Raw genomic sequence first — 22,761 nt, 5'->3', positions numbered from 1 at the left:
AAAGCCAGCACAGATAGCTTATCTTTTTCAAGGATGTTGATGTGATCAGAAATGTGCCAAACACCAGAGAAAATCTGCTTGTTGCAGTGTTTGTTAACCACAATTGGGACCTGGCCTCTTCAATAATCACATCTTATGGTGTTACATTATCTGTTTGTTTTTTCTAAATATTCAGGTAGTGACCTTTACCCTACAGTTTTAGTTCCTCCAGGTCTTCAGGTCACTTTGCATACACCCACAGGGGTCAGGTACACTTACTATTAAAATCATTTTATATCTAGGTACCAGTAAGTCATTTATGCAAGGAATAACGACAGCTTGCTCACCAGACGATATGTGTTCTTCAGTCTAGATTGACACAGCAGGAACCACATCCTATACAGTATCTATACTAGATACTTGATTCAACGTAATGCATCTTTTTCACATTGTTATTGTATGCATGTATACTTCCTTTTTTTAATAAAAATTCATCACTCGTAGAGAAAACTCTTTCTAACACATCTATATAAGAAAGTGACCCTAAAGGTAAACCGAATAATCACTTTCAAGCCCTTTACAAGTCATGACTATAAGTGACCCTATAAGTAAACTGAATAACCACTTGTAAGCCCTTTACAAGTCATGACTATAAGTGACCCTATAAGTAAACTGAATAATCACTTGTAAGCCCATTACAAGTCATGACTTTAAGTGACCCTATAAGTAAACTGAATAATCACTTGTAAGCCCTTTACAAGACATGACTATAAGTGACCCTATAAGTAAACTGAATAATCACTTGTAAGCCCATTACAAGTCATGACTTTAAGTGACCCTATAAGTAAACCGAATAATCACTTGTAAGCCCTTTACAAGCCATGAATACAAGTGACCCTATAAGTAAACTGAATAATCACTTGTAAGCCCTTTACAGGTCATGACTATAAGTGACCCTATAAGTAAACTAAATAATCACTTGTAAGCCCTTTACAAGTCATGACTATAAGTGACCCTATAAGTAAACTAAATAATCACTTGTAAGCCCTTTACAAGTCATGACTATAAGTGACCCTATAAGTAAACTGAATAATCACTTGTAAGTCCATTACAAATCATGACTTTAAGTGACCCTATAAGTAAACTGAATAATCACTTCTAAGCCATTTACAAGTCATGACAATAAGTGACCCTATAAGTAAACTGAATAATCACTTGTAAGCCCTTTACAAGTCATGACTATAAGTGATCCTATAAGTAAACTAAATAATCACTTGTAAGCCCTTTACAAGTCATGACTATAAGTGACCCTATAAGTAAACTGAATAATCACTTGTAAGCCCTTTACAAGTCATGAATATAAGTGACCCTATAAGTAAACTGAATAATCACTTGTAAGCCCTTTACATGTCATGACTATAAGTGATCCTATAAGTAAACTAAATAATCACTTGTAAGCCCTTTACAAGCCATGAATATAAGTGACCCTATAAGTAAACTGAATAATCACTTGTAAGCCCTTTACAAGTCATGACTATAAGTTATCCTATAAGTAAACTAAATAATCACTTGTAAGCCCTTTACAAGTCATGACTATAAGTGACCCTATAAGTAAACTGAATAATCACTTGTAAGCCCTTTACAAGTCATGACTATAAGTGATCCTATAAGTAAACTCAATAATCACTTGTAAGCCCATTACAAGTCATGAATATAAGTGACCCTATAAGTAAACTGAATAATCACTTGTAAGCCCTTTACAAGTCATGACTTTAAGTGACCCTATAAGTAAACTGAATAATCACTTGTAAGCCCTTTACAAGTCATGACTATAAGTGACCCTATAAGTAAACTGAATAATCACTTGTAAGCCCTTTACAAGTCATGACTTTAAGTGACCCTATAAGTAAACTGAATAATCACTTCTAAGCCATTTACAAGTCATGACTATAAGTGATCCTATAAGTAAACTGAATAATCACTTGTAAGCCCTTTACAAGTCATAACTATAAGTGACCCTATAAGTAAACTGAATAATCACTTGTAAGCCCTTTACAAGCCATGAATATAAGTGACCCTATAAGTAAACTCAATAATCACTTGTAAGCCCTTTACAAGTCATGAATATAAGTGACCCTATAAGTAAACTGAATAATCACTTGTAAACCCTTTACAAGTCATGGCTATATGTGACCCTATAAGTAAACTGAATAATCACTTGTAAGCCCTTTACATGTCATGACTTTAAGTGACCCTATAAGTAAACTGAATAATCACTTGTAAGCCCTTTACAAGTCATGACTATAAGTGACCCTATAAGTAAACTGAATAATCACTTGTAAGCCCTTTACAAGTCATGACTTTAAGTGACCCTATAAGTAAACTGAATAATCACTTCTAAGCCATTTACAAGTCATGACTATAAGTGATCCTATAAGTAAACTGAATAATCACTTGTAAGCCCTTTACAAGTCATAACTATAAGTGACCCTATAAGTAAACTGAATAATCACTTGTAAGCCCTTTACAAGCCATGAATATAAGTGACCCTATAAGTAAACTCAATAATCACTTGTAAGCCCTTTACAAGTCATGAATATAAGTGACCCTATAAGTAAACTGAATAATCACTTGTAAACCCTTTACAAGTCATGGCTATATGTGACCCTATAAGTAAACTGAATAATCACTTGTAAGCCCTTTACATGTCATGACTTTAAGTGACCCTATAAGTAAACTGAATAATCACTTGTAAGCCCTTTACAAGTCATGACTATAAGTGACCCTATAAGTAAACTGAATAATCACTTGTAAGCCCTTTACAAGTCATGACTATAAGTGATCCTATAAGTAAACTGAATAATCACTTGTAAGCCCTTTACATGTCATGACTATAAGTGACCCTATAAGTAAACTGAATAATCACTTGTAAGCCCTTTACATGTCATGACTATAAGTGACCCTATAAGTAAACTGAATAATCACTTGTAAGCCCTTTACAAGTCATGACTATAAGTGATCCTATAAGTAAACTGAATAATCACTTGTAAGCCCTTTACATGTCATGACTATAAGTGACCCTATAAGTAAACTGAATAATCACTTGTAAGCCCTTTACATGTCATGACTATAAGTGACCCTATAAGTAAACTGAATAATCACTTGTAAGCCCTTTACAAGTCATGACTATAAGTGACCCTATAAGTAAACTGAATAATCACGTGTAAGCCCTTTACAAGTCATGAATATAAGTGACCCTATAAGTAAACTGAATAATCACTTGTAAGCCCATTACAAGTCATGACTATAAGTGATGCTATAAGTAAACTGAATAATCACTTGTAAGCCTTTTACAAGTCATGACTATATGTGACCCTATAAGTAAACTAAATAATCACTTGTAAGCCCTTTACAAGCCATGACTTTAAGTGACCATATAAGTAAACCGAATAATCACTTGTAAGCCCTTTACAAGTCATGAATAGAAGTGACTCTATAAGTAAACTGAATGATCACTTGTAAGCCCTTTACAAGTCATGACTATAAATGACCCAATAAGTAAACTGAATAATCACTTGTAAGCCCTTTACAAGTCATGACTATAAGTGACCCTATAAGTAAACTGAATAATCACTTGTAAGCCCTTTACAAGTCATGAATACAAGTGACCCTATAAGTAAACTGAATAATCACTTGTAAACCCTTTACAAGTCATGACTATAAGTGACCCTATAAGTAAACTAAATAATCACTTGTAAGCCCTTTACAAGTCATGAATATAAGTGACCCTATAAGTAAACTGAATAATCACGTGTAAGCCCTTTACAGGTCATGACTATAAGTGATCCTATAAGTAAACTAAATAATCACTTGTAAGCCCTTTACAAGTCATGAATATAAGTGACCCTATAAGTAAACTGAATAATCACTTGTAAGCCCTTTACAAGTCATGACTTTAAGTGACCCTGTAAGTAAACTGAATAATCACTTGTAAGCCCTTTACAAGTCATGACTTTAAGTGACCCTATAAGTAAACTGAATAATCACTTGTAAGCCCTTTACAAGTCATAACTATAAGTCACCCTATAAGTAAACTGAATAATCACTTGTAAGCCCTTTACAAGCCATGAATATAAGTGACTCTATAAGTAAACTAAATAATCACTTGTAAGCCCATTACAAGTCATGAATATAAGTGACCCTATAAGTAAACTGAATAATCACTTGTAAACCCTTTACAAGTCATGACTATATGTGACCCTATAAGTAAACTGAATAATCACTTGTAAACCCTTTACAAGTCATGACTTTAAGTGACCCTTTAAGTAAATTGAATAATCACTTGTAAACCCTTTACAAGTCATGACTATAAGTGACCCTATAAGTAAACTAAATAATGACTTGTAAACCCTTTACAAGTTATGACTTAAAGTGGCCCTTTAAGTAAATTGAATAATCACTTGTAAGCCCTTTACAAGCCATGACTATAAGTGACTCTATAAGTAAACTGAATAATCAGTTGCAAGCCCTTTATAAGTCATGACTATAAGTGACCCTATAAGTAAACCAAATAATCACTTGTAAGCCCTTTACAAGTCATGACTATAAGTGATCCTATAGGTAAACTGAATAATCACTTGTAAACCCTTTACAAGTCATGACTATAAGTGATCCTATAGGTAAACTGAATAATCACTTGTAAGCCCTTTACAAGCCATGACTATATGTGACCCAATAAGTAAGCTGAATAATCACTTGTAAGCCCTTTACAAGTCATGACTATAAGTGATCCTATAGGTAAACTGAATAATCACTTGTAAACCCTTTACAAGTCATGACTTTAATTGACCCTATAAGTAAATTGAATAATCACTTGTAAGCCCTTTACAAGCCATGACTATAAGTGACCCTATAAGTAAACCATATAATCACTTGTAAGCCCTTTATAAGTCATGACTATAAGTGACCCTATAAGTAAACTAAATAATCACTTGTAAGCCCTTTACAAGTCATGACTTTAAGTGACCCTATAAGTAAACTGAATAATCACTTGTAAGCCCTTTACAAGTCATGACTATAAGTGACCCTATAAGTAAACTAAATAATCACTTGTAAGCCCTTTACAAGTCATGACTATAAGTGATCCTATAGGTAAACTGAATAATCACCTGTAAACCCTTTACAAGTCATGACTATATGTGACCCTATAAGTAAACGGAATAATCACTTGTAAGCCCTTTACAAGTCATGACTATAAGTGACCCTATAAGTAAACCAAATAATCACTTGTAAGCCCTTTACAAGTCATGACTATAAGTGACCCTATAAGTAAACCAAATAATCACTTGTAAGCCCTTTACAAGGCATGACTATAAGTGACTTTATAAGTAAACTAAATAATCACTTTTAAGCCCTTTACAAGTCATGACTATAAGTGACCTCTTACTATTTTAAATACTGAAATTTTGCATCCTGATATGCAGACATGTTAAATTTCATGGGGCAGTAATGTTTCTCAATTTGACTGCTGAGACAAACATTATAACTTTATATGGCAACTATTCTTTTTAGTCATCAAGTCTGATGAACAAATGTCAGTCAAAGAAGCACTACTTTCTCCAGTCATCTTTATTGGTGTTGGACTATTCAGTAGAGGTCTGGAACTTTCCATCTAGAGTTGAAATCTTGGGTCTGTAACCACCACAATCAAAATAACATGGTCTCTTTAGAATCAAGAAGATGTACTAAACTACTCTGATCATAAATAGTTTTTCAAAAACAATTTACTGGTACAGTACTCATAATTGTTTTTTTCATTAAGTGTGAAAATATTAAGAAACAAAAATTATCACTATCAAAAGATTTAACACTTTCACAATTAATCTTCTGACCCTGACAACCGAATACTAATTCTTGACATTTTCAGCAATCCATTCAGAGTATAAATGACATATCTACAAGTACTGCTAAAAAAATTCAAGTACTGCATGTGTTACAATCCCAAATTATTTTGATCTTTTACAAATTTTGTATCATGTGTCACTGACACTGTAGGTGTGTGTGTATGTTTTGGATTTTTAACATAGCTTTAACAATTCTTCAGTCATATCACTACGATGTCTGCAGTGTGACAGTTTATAGTGATGTCTATCACTGGGGAATCGATCATGCCGCAGACATGTAGCATCATGACCCACCCAGTGACATTATCCTGAAACCAGGCCGACCAGTCCTAACACTAACCTCTTAAAGCTGAGTGGCTAGTTTGGCAGCTAATAGTATCATTTTTATAAGTCTTTGGTATGACTCTGCTGAAGTTTGAACCTGCGACCTCCTGCATCTGAAGTGTATGCTCTAACCACTAGGCCACTGGAGTGAGTGGGCGTAGGAGTTGGAACACTTTACATACTTTCTAAAGAGATATACAGTACGCTCAGACTGGTAGTTGATTATACATATACCCACTCATTCATTTACAAGGATATGGATGAAAGAGCATGACAAAGTAATCAAGACAAGGAGCACAGTCCAAATCATACTTGGGGCCCCAAGTGGCCGTGTGGTAGGCTTGAGAAAGCTTGCCAGTAGCTTCTCATGGGTCGGTGATTCTTCCAGGAGTTTTCCAGGGTTCTTACTCCACCAGTTATACTGGCTGCCATGCATAGCCTATCTTGTGCTGAAAAATGGCATTAAACCCTACAACAGCAACAACAAATCAAAGTCCTACTACTGTAGCATTTTATGGCTACACGCCAGTGATGAACTATATCTACATTATTATGCTGTATATACAGGAAATCCAACTGCCTTAATTTTTACTTACCGATAAATGTGTGAACAGTCCTAAAATGTGAAATCCACTGATTATGACAAATGTCCATTTTCTTTGTAAGTATAAGGTAGAGAAGTGAAATTATGAATGATCAATGAGTAACATAAATAGAGTATGTCACAATCAACCTTAAAATTTCAAATATCGTAAATCATAAATATACATATCAGTCATATATATAGGGGCCCCGAGTGGCCGAGTGGTCTAAAGCGCTCTTCGTTACGGATCACTGCCATCTCACCTCTGTCTGCGGCGGTTCGAGTCTAAGATTCAGCCAATGTGGGCATGTGAGAAAGCCTGCCAGTAGCTTCTCGTGGGTCGGTGGTTCTTTCCGGGGTTTTCCAGGTTCTTCCTCCACCATTAATACTGGCCGCCATGTATAGCCTATCGTGCTGAAAAATGGCGTTAAACCCCACAACAACAACAACAGTCATATATATATAGGTAAATTACTGATGACAGAACACATTATTGGTAACTGGAATAATTGAACAATCAAGGTGGAAAATGTTCTATCTTGATCACAATATCTGTATTCTCATTTTATCAAAGCATGTTCAAAAACATGTTATGTATATAGATAATATAAATGTAATGGATCTGACTTTATTTCATATAAAATCAACTAACCTTGATACTGTCAGGCTTTGGATTAGCCAATATGAACTTTACATTACACAAAAAGGCACAAACAATTGTCATGTACTGGCTAATGTTAATTATGTTTAAACAAAGCTCTCAAACAGAAATCTTTTGAAGTGTACATTAGATATGTAGCATTATATTCTCACTTACAATTGACAAACAGCAATCCCTTGCCAGTGATAACATACATTCAGCAAGTTCCGATTTTCATGAATAATATGGTACCATCCTAATGTGGACTTGCAAATGATGTACTTCCGATCCTTAGAATTGACAATCACTTTATATCAAGTAGATTGAATTCATCACTTGACCTGTATCACACACTACAACATTCTGTCCACAAAATATGGAACTCAGACAATTAAATATTTCTTGTCAAAATCATGAAACTGACAAAGAATGTTTCTGTTAATGATTAAATATGTTTGTCAAGGACTGCTTTAACACTTTAGCAGAGAATGTATCATGTATCATCTGCCAAGAAATTCTTTTGTGACTAAGATCTCTGCACAGAGCCAGCAACAGTACATGAATTATGAACCTGGGATTGACAAGGGTCACTGCTGACTCGATCATGTACATCATCACAATAATGTGAAGACAGTGCCCAAGTCAATATGATCAATCATTTTATCTTTCACTTTCATTTATGTTATGTGGACTAAGACATACATAGATACAGCCTAATTGTAATTAATCATCACCTCCTAATTAACAGTTCTCAAAATATGCTCACATATGAGGTTTTTGAATCAGTTATATATTGCTCATTTATTTTTAGGAGAATCAAGTTCCACACCTTTTATCTCTCTTTCAATTAGTATTAATGAATTTGGTGTCAGACGTATAAAGTGTTGAATGGGGCATTGCTTAACCAAATTTCTCTTGTAAAGCTGACATCCCGAACAAAAGCTCAAAGTCCAAAACAACAGGCCACATTGTGGGCCTGAGATTGTTTATCTGAGATTGTTCATCTGGGTAATATGTGACTATTAGAAATTATCTAAGAAATCTGCATCAGATGCTTGCTGTAGAAATTCCTCTCAACGATGCTGACTACCTGTTATGAATATAATTTGTTTATTATTTCTTGTCTATATCTGATGGCATATCAGCATCATTTGTTCAATATCATCCCTCAAGGTTCTTGAACAATGTGTACATCTAGCCCTGTTAAAACCAATTAAAGCTTAGATAGCTCACCTGCATCTTGACTGATAACCATTGTAAAAGTTGAAATCTGAACCTTTAAGTGGCACTTTATGGCCTGTATTGTACATAGTGAAACACCTACCTACCAACTATGACAGGGCATACAAGTGGAACTAGCCTATAAAGGCAGTAAGTTGATCATATCTTTTATTGGATCTTTTTAAAATCTACTTTAAAAACTATTATTGTCCCCCACTAGAAACCAGACAGAACTGAATGAATGTCACTGGCTTTGAGTAACCTAGAGTGACAGACAATAGTTCATAGTTCATAATCAAATAATGAACTTGATTAACCACAATGACAAGCGAGGACTCACATGAAAACTATGCAGTCATCTCACCTCTTTCATATGCTCATTCACATGTATTAATACACAGGTAACCTGCCAAGGGCAAAATATCACAATATAAAATGTATAGTCATTAATATGGAAATTTTACCACTGAATAAATATATTCATTCCTACTTACAACTGCCATGGTTACAAAGGGGCCTTCTGAGTAGTGCAGGATGGACATAGATCTTGCATGAATGAATGTATGAGATTATAAACACAATACTTAACCCAGTTAGTAAAACATAAAATGCACATCACAGTGACATTCTTTGGTTTTAAAACATAAAATGCACATCACAGTGACATTCTTTTAAGAGCTGTGACTGTAGTAAATTATTAAATTTAATAACTGGAACATTACAGCAGCCAAGAAATTAATCTTTAAAACAAACATTAAACAAAAACCATGAACATCAAATAGACTTAAAAAGACATCTTTTGGCAAAAGAATATAGAACTTGCAACAAGATGCATGATCATTCAACAAGTTTCATGTGTCTAGGTATGATAGTAAGCATAGAACAAGCCAAAATCTGTGTGGTAAGGAGCTAAATGGAAGCATGTAACCAAAGCCAGTAAAGAGTAAATACAAGGCATATTTTGCCTCCTTTGTTGTTAGAAACAGAGATGCATATAACAATTTCATGATTACAGCATGAACAATGCTGAGTAATGAAAAACACAAAATTTAAGTGAGTGAAGCAAAAAATATGGTCAATGACATTCCACTGAAATGAGGGAGTAGTGTTCATAAAGATGCATCCCCAAATTTCATGTTTAACACATTAACTCCTGGTGACGAGTTAAAGTGGCAGGAGGTGATGTAGTAGCTTACTGCCGAGCTCTGTAGCGTCAAGGTCATGTATGATACACTAAAGTGGGTGGTATTATAGAAAGGTAGACAGATGTAGCTCTACAATGATACCAAATAATCTGGAATTTCTAGTTGCACTACAAAATACAGAGGGAAAAACCTCATAGCTTGGACCCAATTTTTTTCCACCCAAAATTCGCCTGTGGTCGGAATCTGATTTTGTGTTCAGATTTTAGACTTTTTGGTCTGAAATCTAAGGCAAACCAGTATGAACTACAAACAGACAGATGAACCTTTGCAAAAAGTAGGATAATATGGACATTTGGAATAGAGAGTGGACTTGATACGAAAATAATGTGTCCGTTAAGCTAAAAAAAAGAAACAAGAACTCCAACTTTTACCATTCGGCCAAAAGCCAATGAAAAATAATGTTTCTAACAGAATTAGGCATTATGTTATTGCAAGATCACCTGGAAGTTGGTGTTTTTGGATGTATTCAGAAATAGCTTTCAAAATGTGTTTTCTAGTCGAATTTCAGACAAAAACGACTGTCACAAAAACCTCCAGGGGTTAATGTGTTAAGATATGTTTGTATGCACACAACATACCAACAATTTGTGTTAAGATATGTTCGTATGCACACAACATACTAACAATTTGTGTTAAGATATGTTTGTATGCACACAACATACCAACAATTTGTGTTAAGATATGTTTGTATGCACACAACATACCAAAAATTTTTGGTCAGGAGCTAAATTAAACAATTTAAGCCAGTAAAACAGTGTCCTGTTTTGGTATTGGTGTGGTACTAAGACATATGTCTAAAATCACAGTATTGCCAAAAAGTAGACAGATGTTACTAAGTTCTACAATGATACCAAATAATGCAGACTTTCTACTCAGACTTACAAAATACAGTGGGAGAAACCTATTTTGTTTAGATCCAATTGTTTTTAGTGGAAAAATTTCCGGTTTCAGAATTAGAGTTTGTGTCCAGATTTTAGATTTTATGGCCTGAGATCTAAAACAGACTGGTCCAAACTGCATACAGACAGGTAAAGCTTTGCAAAAACTAGGATAAGTTTGAAATCTGGCGTAAAAAGTAGCCAGGACATGAAAATCTTCAGTCCAATACACTGCCATGTCCCACCCCCACCCACCTTCCCAAACCTTCCTGCACATGTGCAAGCAAAAAAGCTAATCAGAAACATTTAATTTTTTGGGAAATACAATTAATTTTAATAATGCAATAATTGCCTGTTGCTACTGCATAGCTAGTACTTTTCTGGGAGGAAAATATCTGAACAACAACAGAAATTCCATCCTCCCATTAGTGTGAACCAAAATCATCCAGAACAATGAATCAACCCCTATGTGAGCGCCCTACCCACTGGGCAAGCATGAAGGACCTCTCATATATTTGAGGGAGCAGCCTAAAGTTTGACTGTGGGTGGAAGGAGGGAATCTGGCCATATCAACAGGTAGATATTACATCATTAAAATTAGTTTTACACCCACCCATCCACCCAAAATATACATTTAATACCAGTAACATCTTACCTGTTGTTAATGCATAGCTGAATTTGTCAGTCTGGTGGGAGGTATCTGATCATCAATCTTAACAATTGGTTACCTGGGTACATGCTATCAGGGAAATCGTATTAAATGTAAACCTGAACTGCTTTGTTTTAGGTTCACACATGCCATCCCCCAAGAGAGGTATAAGCATAATTTATTACTAATATAAGTGGCAAAAATGCATAATCTTAGCATAAAAAGAGCAATCTATCTATTACATGCCATAATAACAGAAAACTATGAAAAACGTACATGTTTATTTTATTTAACGTACATTTATTTTTGCCACTTAATTGGATTAAATAAGAAAGATTTCCCTTATATTTAAATATTTCAGTGAAAATTTTTATTCTGTATACAGTAGTTGTCCATTTCGTTCCTTTTTTCCCAACAGGGTATAAGAAGTGCATGTTATTGTAATTAAGTTTTTGTGTTGCCTTTGCCATGACAAAAATGTCTGTCTTGGGTTTCCCGTTAATAAAAGAATGAGTCCAGTAAACAAACATGTGAACACCGGCCTTGACTTTACTAATACTAGCTTTAGACTGCTCTGGTGGCCTAGTGGTTAGAATGTCCACTTCAGATGCAGGAGGTCGTGGGTTCGATCCCCGGTTGAGTCATAACAAAGACTTAAAAAAATGGTACTAACAGCTGCCTCGCTTGATGCTCAGCATTAAGAGATTAGTGTTAGGACTGGTCGGCCTGGTGTCGGGATAAAGTGACTGGGTAGGACATCATGCTGCATGTATGCAGCATGATGCCCCAGTGCTGGACATCACTATAAACTCTCACACTGCAGACATCATAGCGATATGATTGAAAAATCATTAAAGCTGCATTAAAAATCCAAATCACACACAATACTAGCTTCAGGCAAAAATGGTGTTAGTTAAACCCGACATTCATATTGTGCTTCCTTTTATTTGAATTGTAGTACGTATTTAAATTTAATTTCATCAAATATGTCTAAATCAGTATAAACTGTCACTGTTGACGAAAAGTATTGACCTAGTTAATGTCATCAGGATCTCAAAACAAGGGCATGTTGTGAGAAAAATGGCACATGAACCAAGGACAGGCACGAAGTTAGGAGTCTAACTTTAAATATCAGTGCTGATTCTTGAATAAATCGTGCAAGAAAGGAGAGAAATGTTTTCCTTGTATTATTATATAGTACAGGCATGACAAGTAAATTGTAAGCAACTACACGAGCCACTGTGATGATGAATAAATGCACACACAACATGAGCTTCAAACTGTAATTGTTATTCTGTGTCTTGATCTGAACATGGAATATTCTTTTTTTTAAGGGTACCCGATTGTTCATTTTATTACCTGGGTTATTATTAATGGTGGGGTACCTGAGAACCCATTAGCATCTTTAGAGGTATCATGATCCCAAAACTGATGAATAACAAACAAATACAATTAATCAAAGATGAGCAGGAGAGTGCTGTGGGATGGAATCTGTGTGGGACACTTTCTGAGTAATGACGACTGGGCCAAGTGGGAAAATGCCTTCACTTTGATAGGCTAATGAGTTAATGGTAATAGCAGGAGAAAAGTAGTTGGATAGTGACAAAACATGGCTCTTATCACATCCTCTAAAGATGAATGAGTTAGAAAAGCCCATGAGAAAGCAGAAATGGTACAAACCTCATGGACTTCAGTAAGGGATTGTTAAGCTCTCTTGATCCTTAATTCAAGCAACCTAGAAATGGTGGAAGCTGAAATATCACCTGAACCTTTAATAGGAAGGAAATGACATTTCCTTCCTTTCCTTCTCCCTTTAGAGGCTGCCAAGTAAATAATGGAGAGCTCAAATTAGACATATTGGTCATCCCTAACTGAGACAGCTGAGAATTGGGATTTCAACTTTGAGTGGAGCAATCAAATGAAGATGTTTTTTAGCTAGAAAACCTCTTTGTTGAAGGACAGAAAGTGACTCACAATTCCCAATCAACCTGATACAGCCTTCTCTATGGATAGGTCATGGAACTCACTCTGACATCTCGCTGACACTAAGGCAAGAAAGATAACCAACTTGAGGGTAAGATACTCAAAGGAAGCCTCACCCAGAGGATTAAAGAGGGGTTTATTTTGAGACCACAAAACAGAAGAGAGATTCAATGTAGGCATTAAAGAGCATTCTGCAATTCATTCTAAATATCTATCAAGTGTGCTAAGTGAAAATCTGTCCCAATGGCAGGGCCTTTTGAAATTATTGTGTTGCAGAGGGCTGCTTGATTGCCCTTAATAGTAGAAACTGAGCATTATTTCTCTTCAAAAAAGGAAGAGAAGAAAATCAGCCACCGTGGTCACAGAGGGACACATAGGACTGACACCTTTTCAACTACAACAACAACAAATTATTCTCCATTTGGCATTATTTACCAAGTGATTCGATGAGAATGTAGTTGTACGTTCAGCATAACAGTCTCACAGTCTCAGAGAATTATATCACTCTTGTTGTGGCGTAAACAGTGGTGTTTCAGCAATGAAAGTTGATCTTCTCCTCAATGATGCACCTGGCAACTTGGCTCAAACACTTTTCTTTGCAGAGAGACAACATTTCAGATGAGCCGAGCATGCAGATGGAGAGTCCATGGACTGTTGTGTGGAGAGAGCCTCTTGTCTGTGACACAAGGTCCCTCCTCTGAGGTAAAGTCCTCAATTGAAAAGACTGTTGAACCATGATCACAGGGGCCACTAAGGGGCAACCAAAATGAGCCGAACTGTGAGGTGCCTGACTTTGTGGAGGACCTGTGGGATCAACATGATGGGATGGAAGACGTAAGCAAACAGATGATCCTACCTCAGGCATCCACTGCTCAAGCCCACTTGTCGGGGACTAGGGAAACAAAAACGATGAGCTTGTTGTTCTGCTTGGTGGCAAACAAGTCCAGTAAAGGTGTTCCCCAAAGATGGAACAAGGTAGTCTGCTACTAACTGGTGGATAGACCATTTCCTAAGAATTATCTTACCTTTCACATTCTGTATACCAAAATGTTCTTCCTGCCAGGAATGCGGCATACTCAAAAGAACATTCCCTCTGAAGCTGTCCAGAAAAGGAGGTTCCAAACCTCCACTCAGAGAAAAGGTGCATGCATACCTTCTTGTCTTCTTAGGTACACTAGTGCCAACATGTTGTCTTAGGAGACCATCACATAGTGATGTCTTATTTGCTAGATGCACCCCTGAAGGACTAAAAACAGTGCTCTTACTTCCGAATTATCTATGTGGTGTGTAGATTCTTCCCTAGACCATACACCCTGAAGACTTAGACCCTCCAGCTCTAGATGAGTGCCCACCCTGAATCTGACATGTCTATGTGGGATGCATGGGGACTTTGTCCAGAAGCTGGTCACAATTTGTTCACTAATTTAGATGGTGGTGGAAATCTCAACCCAGCAAAATCAGAGCATTCAAGGGGTTTCTGTGTGGTTTCCAAGTTGCTAAAACTAGAAAATGGAGAAGACACAAATGAAGCCTGCCTAGAGGAACCAAGTCTGTCTTTACTCTCAATGTCAATAAAAGGGACAGGATCTTGTCTGTTCTGTCCAAAGGAACCCAAACTTACCTTCTGTCTATTAGAAAATTCATCCCCATGTAAACAAAATCTTGAGACAGGTTAGCCCTGATTCTTCTAAATTTGGAAGGACACCAAGCTTGTTCATTATCAGTGAACAGTGAGACAGTTCTACTCTGATGGACTTGATAATGCCATTGTGGAACAACCAGTCATTAAACTATTGTAGGACTGCAATGCCCAGTGACTTTAAATAGGCTGCCACTACTCCCATGACCCTGGAAAAAGCTCTGGGTGCAGAGGCTGGGCATAACATATGTAAGAGCTCAGAATTGGAAGACCTCCCCAACCAAAAAAAAAATCTGACTGTGGCTATGATCTTCATTTTGAATGGTTCCTCCAACAGAAACTTGTTTAAGGAGTAAAGGTTGATAACTAGTTGTGACTTCACCTTATTTTGGGAACCAGGAAATCCAGGAATAGAAAGCTGGAGATTGGTCTTTTAACATCCTCTCTACTGCATCCTCCTGGAGAAGGGAACAGACCTCCTCTATTAACTGGGTCAGATTATCTGTCAGGGGCACACCACCTCTATGTTGTCTATTTTGTTTAGCAAAGGCTTGGTTCTAGCTAACCTTTGAGAAAACACCTTGATCATAACTCAGTGAGGAAGGAGCAAGAGATCTGGTTCAGAGTTTCACCCAGATAGTTCTCAAGACTAGGAAGCATTTTGGAGTCAAAAGAGCCTGAAGGTTTTTGACTTTGATCGTAAGGTACAAGGTGGTAAACCTCATTTGCCACCTTATCAAACAACCAAGGTTCCTATTCCTCTGCCTATGTTGATGTGAACATCCACTCAGAAGGAGTAACAATAACAAGATTTCCAAGATGTTTGAGTGGCACCATTTTCATCTAGAACCAACAAAACCATGGGATGAATGTATTTGTATAGTTTAGTGGCAATCCTCCAAGTAATTTAGGAAGAGATATGACCAGAAGAGCTAAAAAATTGTTTTTGATACTGTGATCTGTGCATATTTGGTTTAATTCATTTGATCTGATTGTTCTGTTTACATCATGGTTATTCCATGTTTTGCCTGTGAAACATCTGCCAAAAAGCAACATACAATCAACAAGAGACTGGTTCTATATGGTCCTTGTAGTCTGCATTGAAGGAACAGGTAAAGTGTTCCATGACATAGCTTTACATGTAGTAGGGATAACCATTATCTACACAGTAAGAGATCATTGACACCTGTAAATCATGTGACTACCTCTGAGAGGCAGGTGGCAGTTATTTTCCACACCTATGCATGGCTCAACCTCCCCCACTATCTTTTAATTTACTAGTATTGTTAAATAGTATTTCACATAATGATAACTCTTAAGTATCTCCTTTAATTTTTCAAAAGCCTTCAGACCAATAAAAATTGGTTCTTTTACTTAACAAATTTGGCAGGGTTCAACAATGATGGGAAAATGTGAGCAAATTTTTTATAATATCAAGCCATACCAAAAAACTGCATCAGTTGGTTTTTACTGATAGGCACAGAGCATTCAGAGATAGCCTTAACTTGTACAGGTTTAACTTGGCCATGTCCCACGATATGTCTTAAAGAAGTAACACAAGCATGGCAAAACTCACTTTTACTTAAATTGTCAAAGTTGCATCACTCAGTCAACCAAAGAATTTCCAAATGGTTTCCAGGTGTCATTGCATATGATGTCATCAATGAACGCATCAAAACTATGAATACCAGATGTTATCATCTTCATTAAATGCCTGAATGTTGAGGGAGAATTTTTCATACCAAATGGCAATACTTTATATTGACAAAGTCCATCTGGAATTGCAAATGCTGAAATTTCTCTAGCTCTTCTCATTAGTGGAATCCGACAAAATCCCCTGAAAAAGTCAAACTTGGTGGCATACTTTCCACCTACAATTTTGTCAGTCAGCGATTCTTGTTATTGGAAATAAAGCTGTTTTGGTCACATTATTCACTTTTATATAGCTCAGTGCATATATGGAAAGTATTTTCTGGTTTCCAGACCAGAATACATGTCAGCTCCGATTACTTTTATGTGGTTCAGTCTCTTTTTGTGGCTGCAGATGTTAAAGTTTCTGGTACAGACTCTTTAATATTTCCTAATTACAAAAACTGTTCAACCAAAGTCACAACAGTCCAATTGTATACTATCACTTAAATCCACATTGTTTAGAAGAGGTACAACTAAAATGACTGAATGATTAGCAGAGCAATTTCTGTCAACATACTCCTTGAATATTAACATCCCATGAGTAATAATAATGTCATTTAAGTGGCAAAACTATTATTTCTGTTTCTGCCTTCCTGGAGTGTTAATGATAATTATAATTTTTAACTGTAAAAGGGCCATGATATTTAACCTGATGAGGCTTTTGAAATATAGGTACCACAGCCAGAACTCAATCAGTGGGATGAAAACTTTCTTTTGTATTTCTGCCATATCAACTTCACATTTGACTGAGTAGATTGGTTTTTGTTACTTCACAAGCATTTGACAACATATATTTGAAATCAGAGACTATTATGACTCTATGGTCTTAAACTAATATGAAAGAGTGAAAACTAAAAAGTTTTGTAAAATTTAACAAATAATTTATTTCCCAAGAATACAAAGTGAAAATGTAAAAAGAACTTAAGGTATTTTGATTTAAATCCCAAATATTAGTAGAATTTCTAACACAAGTCATAATGAATACAGTTCTAAATAAATTCCAGTTGTCTTTCAAATAAAATCAAATGTACTAAGTGTTTTGTGGTAGTGGCCTGTAGTCTTGAATGTAATGGCCTTCTTTTTAATGATGTGCCAACAGTCTTTTCTTGAATCACAGTAATATAATCCAAGATATCCTTGTTTCAATCCACTATTATTCCTAGTTAATGTCTCTATCCAAGAATATTATTGAGCACTTTGTATTTCCAGAAAAGAATAATTTGAATTAAATAAATTCCAGCCCAAATCAAATACTGAACACAAAAAATAATTCTGCTTCAAGAATTTTTTTTCCCAGTAAACAAGATTATAAAAAAAACTAAGACGCAAAAGATGCACCCATATGAGGGCCAAAAGTTCATTTCTAGCACAATCTATGTTAAAATTAGATTGTCTGTTACTACAATTATACTAAAGAACATAATAAACATAACATCCTTGAATCAGACCAAGATAAATGTTGACTTCTGTTGATAATGGTCCTAATATTAAAACCACACTCATAGAGAAAATATTAGCTATGTATAATTTGTTTCCAGAATTTTAAAAAAATAATGATTCCGGGCAGGTATACAATGAACTTGATTCTGAATAAGGTAAGCTACAAAATAAAATATTACATAACTGATAATAATACCAATACTAATAATGCAAATTAGATTACATAACAAGACATAATAAAGATGATTACTCTCTGAATCTTCAGCTGGAAGATGATTCTCTTCCAGTAACTTCAATGGTCCACAGACATTATATCAATACTAGTTCAGAAGCAGTAAAACCTAATGATTCTTGAACTGGTTCCCTTTCAGCAAACAATTGCAAATGAACACCTTCATCTCAATCTTTCCTGATATCAAAGCAATACAACCAAATCACATTCTTCAAAGCCTTATTAAATCTTTCCAACACTCCTCGACTTTCAAGGTGATAGACTGAACATTTAAACTGTTGGATTCACAATAACTAGTTGGAAAATTGGAGACATAAAATTTGACCCTTGATCAGATTAGACAGATTTAGGAAGGCCTAAATGTCTATAAAAAAAAAACACCCACCCACCCCAAACTTTAACAAAGCTTCAACTATGGCTTTAGTCTTATTATTACTTAAATGAATTGCCTCTGGAAATCTTGTAGATGCAAACATTATGGTCTACAATTATTGGTTACCTGACTTGGTCTTAGATATGGGACTGACACAGTCCACCACTATTCTGCTAATGGTTCATCAAACGCAGGTATAGGTTGCAGATGAGCATTAGATATTTTCTGATTGAGTTTTCCTACCATTTTACAAGTAGACAAGATCTACATTATTTACAAGCTTTCAATTTCTGGCCAATAGAAATTATTCAAGATCTTGTGATAAGTCTTACTGACACCTAAATGACCAGCCAAGGTAGCTTGATGGGCTAGACTAAGAATTTCCTGTCTATTTGACTTAGGAATAGCAATTTGATAGCTCAATGCAAGTACCTCAGGTGATCTCCATTTTCTCATAAGCAGCCCATTTTTCACAAATTAACAAACTGATATTTGTGTGGTTTCAGTTTTGCTAATAGCCTTCTGAAACAAACAGGAAATCTCAGGATCTTCTTCCTGTTTGACAATTAGTGATTGTTGTGGGTTACCCAGATAAGAATAAAGAGAATAATTAATAAAAAGCATCACTGTGACTGATAATTTATCATTGATCCATACCAGGAACAAAGGTGACCTCATCAAAAGCCTGACCAATACATGTGTCAGCTAAGGAAATAATTTCCTGATCAATGTCATGCACAAAAGCTCTTTTTGCCATAGCTCTAACAACTGCACATGCAGGGTGTAAATTGGGGATTTCATTTTCATTAGGATCAACTTTTAATCCAAACAAAGCTTGTCAGTTACATGAGGATTAACCATAATCTTATCTCCAGCCATGTCACTGCCTAGTAATAAATGAATACACTCGATGGGTAAAGACATCAAGATAGCTCGTGACATTACTATTGATGGAATTCTTGAACTCTTCAACTAATACGAGTTGACTAAGGTTATCATAATCTTTACCAACCTTTTCTGATGAGCACAATCTATCAAACTGTCATACTTTTTCCCATGCAAATTCTACATAGGTTCGTTTGGTTCCTTTTCTACATAAACCTTTGTCAATACACCTCATGTACCAACTCATAACCCTTAAAAACACTTTCCTTAACCACATCATAATTAGCACTTTGTTCAACTGACAGTGAAGTATGGACTTAATGCTGTTGTTGTTGTTGTTGTTGTAGGGTTTAACGCCATTTTTCAGCACACGATAGGCTATACATGGCGGCCAGTATTAATGGTGGAGGAAGAACCCAGGAAAACCCAGGAAAGAACCACCGACCCATGAGAAGCTACTGGCATGGACTTAATGAGCTTTTCCAGTAAGTATACTTTGTTATTACTAAGTCCAATGCTCTCTCGGTCACTGTAAATTTTCAGCTATTTTCTGAAAATGTGGAAAGTATTGATACATTTCTCTTCCTGTAAAATGAGTCACTAGCCTAATGTTTCTGGTGATATCAAAATCTGGACTTGGGTGGTAGTGGCTTCTGTTTGACATTCTTTTAATTTAAATTGCATTTCCCTTATTTCTTTTTCTCTTTACATTTGCATTTCTCTTTCTTCCTTCTGCATTTGCATTTAATTTTTATTTCTCTCCTTTCAATTTCTCTTCAATTTATGAATAAAAAATTTTCTTTCTTTCCTCTCTTTAATTTTGGATTTCCATCATTTCTTTTTGAAGATGAAGTTTTCTTAATTGTATTTCCATTTGGTGTTTCATAATGCAACGAGTTTCTTTATAGGAATTAAATCTGGAAGTGTGTCAGGATAGTGAATTACATGTATTGAGTTCTGTATTCCATTATTTTTAAAGCCAAACATACAAACTATGAAATTCAAATAACTGACTAATGGGACTGAAAATACGAAATGCTAATAAATTATGTCCTAATTTATATAACTTGTTTCAATGAAATGCATGCATCCTGTACTCAACTAATGATTTAACCTGCTTAAAATTTTGTCTGCAAGGCATTAACAAACCTGTGATTTTCAATAGTCATGTATTACTTTCTTTGTTACAAGTGGAAACTGGCATGTACAGGATACTTTCTATAAAGCTTGGTCCAACTGAGACTATTCAATAGTCATGTATTACTTTCTTTGCTACAAGTGGAAACTGGCATGTACAGGATGCTTTCTATAAAGCTTGGTCCAACTGAAACTATTCAATAGTCCTGTATTACTTTCTTTGCTTCAAGTGGAAACTGGCATGTACAGGATGCTTTCTATAAAGCTTGGTCCAACTGAGACTATTCAATAGTCATGTATTTATTTGCTACAAGTAGAAACTGGCATGTACAGGATGCTTTCTATAAAGCTTGGTCCAACTGAGACTATTCAATAGTTTTGGAGAAAGTCATTTAAAGGTTTTCTATATTTATTCAAAGTAATGATGTGCATACTTTATCACACACTGGCATAATTTGAATAAATTTAAAATTATCCGTGCCGGGATGCTTTCTAACAAATCTGGTACATTTTCTGTTTCTCTTGAGAAGTTACTTAATAATTTTTATCTTTAGTGATGGTGACCATATTTGATGGCACGTTTTCATCATTTGAAGAAATATTTGAAAAACCTTCAAGACCAAGCACTTTCTGTCAAATGTTTTGTAATGGCAGCACGTTTACACTGTAAACTGGCATCATATGAACAAGCTTGAATGTGCTGCATGCCAGGATGCTGTCAAATTTTGTCAAATTCTGTGGAATGGCTATTGATAAGATGTACATATTAACTGAGATGATAGAGAGATGATACACAAGTCAGATGGAATATTAAAAACTAAGATAAATATGGTTTTTGTAATATACTATATAAGATTTGACTGGCTCCTTGTAATTTTTATCACAGCTGTACATTACAAGTTGTATGAGAGGGTTATGTACTGTAGGTGTGGCTAGATACCATAGCTGCCTGCTGGAACCAGATAAATACAGACTTCATCAATCTTGTCATATTTATCGGTAAATATGATCCATCCAGACTTTGTTTGATAAACAAAGCACAATAAATTTCCAAACATGAACAGATGCCAAATTTATGGTTTTGTTCATGTTTTCTGGAAATAGGTAGCTAGTGAAGCTGATACAGAAAAAAGTGGAATCAGCTTTGTTAAAGCTAATACACTCAGTGAACTGTATTTTTCTGTACAAAAGATATTTGTAATTTGTGAGAACCACTGATTCCTCTCATGAACTTCATAATTACGTAATGGCCATTTCTTGACTCTATCTTTTGATTTTTGTAATTACACAACGTTTTTGGTAATGATCATCTGACATTATGTGCTTACAAATAATATACCATATACATCATTCTCTGCAAGTTGGTTTCCATGTCAATACTTACATATTCAAAAATGTGCATGTGCACAGTCAATGAACACAAACATCAAACTAAAAATTTCAGGAGTCCCTCATAGGGTCTGTGTGAGTGTGTGATATGGATTTTTAATTTAGCTTTAACAATTTTTCAGTCATACTGCTATGATATCTGCAGTGTGGCAGTTTATTGTGATATCTAGCACTGGGACATCATGCTGCAGACATGAAGCATCATGTCCCACCCAGAAGAAACTTGGTTCATGACCTAAGACCTCATGAGTGGATATTGGCAGGTAGATATGGAGCCAGAGGATTGGTCAAAGATGGCATTCACAACTAGGCAAAGTTTAAATGGGTTCAATGTTATGCTATTCCGGCTCTGTTATGCACCCAGGACCTTCGAAAGACTGGTGGAGACAGTTCTGGCAGGCCTGCAGAGGCATATATGTTTGGTCTACCTCGATGACATAATAATCTATGGACACATGTTCGAAGGAGTTGATCATCTGCTACAAATCTTTGATAGTTTGCAGATAGCTCGTCTGAAGCTCAAATCCAAGAATTGTTGTTTGTTCGCAAAAGAAATCAAGTACTTAGGACATATTCTGTTGAAGGAGGGGATGCGTGCAGATCCAGAGA

The 22,761-nt window shown here is 35.6% G+C and overlaps 1 protein-coding gene across 1 annotated transcript in view; it reads right to left on the bottom strand.

Annotated features, from left to right (window-relative positions):
- LOC149778447 (breast cancer anti-estrogen resistance protein 3 homolog) overlaps positions 1 to 22,761 on the bottom strand; it is a 149,776-nt gene that overhangs the window by 53,495 nt on the left and 73,520 nt on the right. The gene's annotated exons all lie outside the window — the stretch shown is intronic.

The sequence above is a fragment of the Sinohyriopsis cumingii genome, chromosome 17 (genome assembly GCF_028554795.1).
Source record: "Sinohyriopsis cumingii isolate HCF-2022 chromosome 17, ASM2855479v2, whole genome shotgun sequence".
NCBI classification, from domain to species: domain Eukaryota; kingdom Metazoa; phylum Mollusca; class Bivalvia; order Unionida; family Unionidae; genus Sinohyriopsis; species Sinohyriopsis cumingii.
Note: the sequence above shows the minus strand (reverse complement) of the source record. Positions and strands in the feature narration are given on the sequence as shown.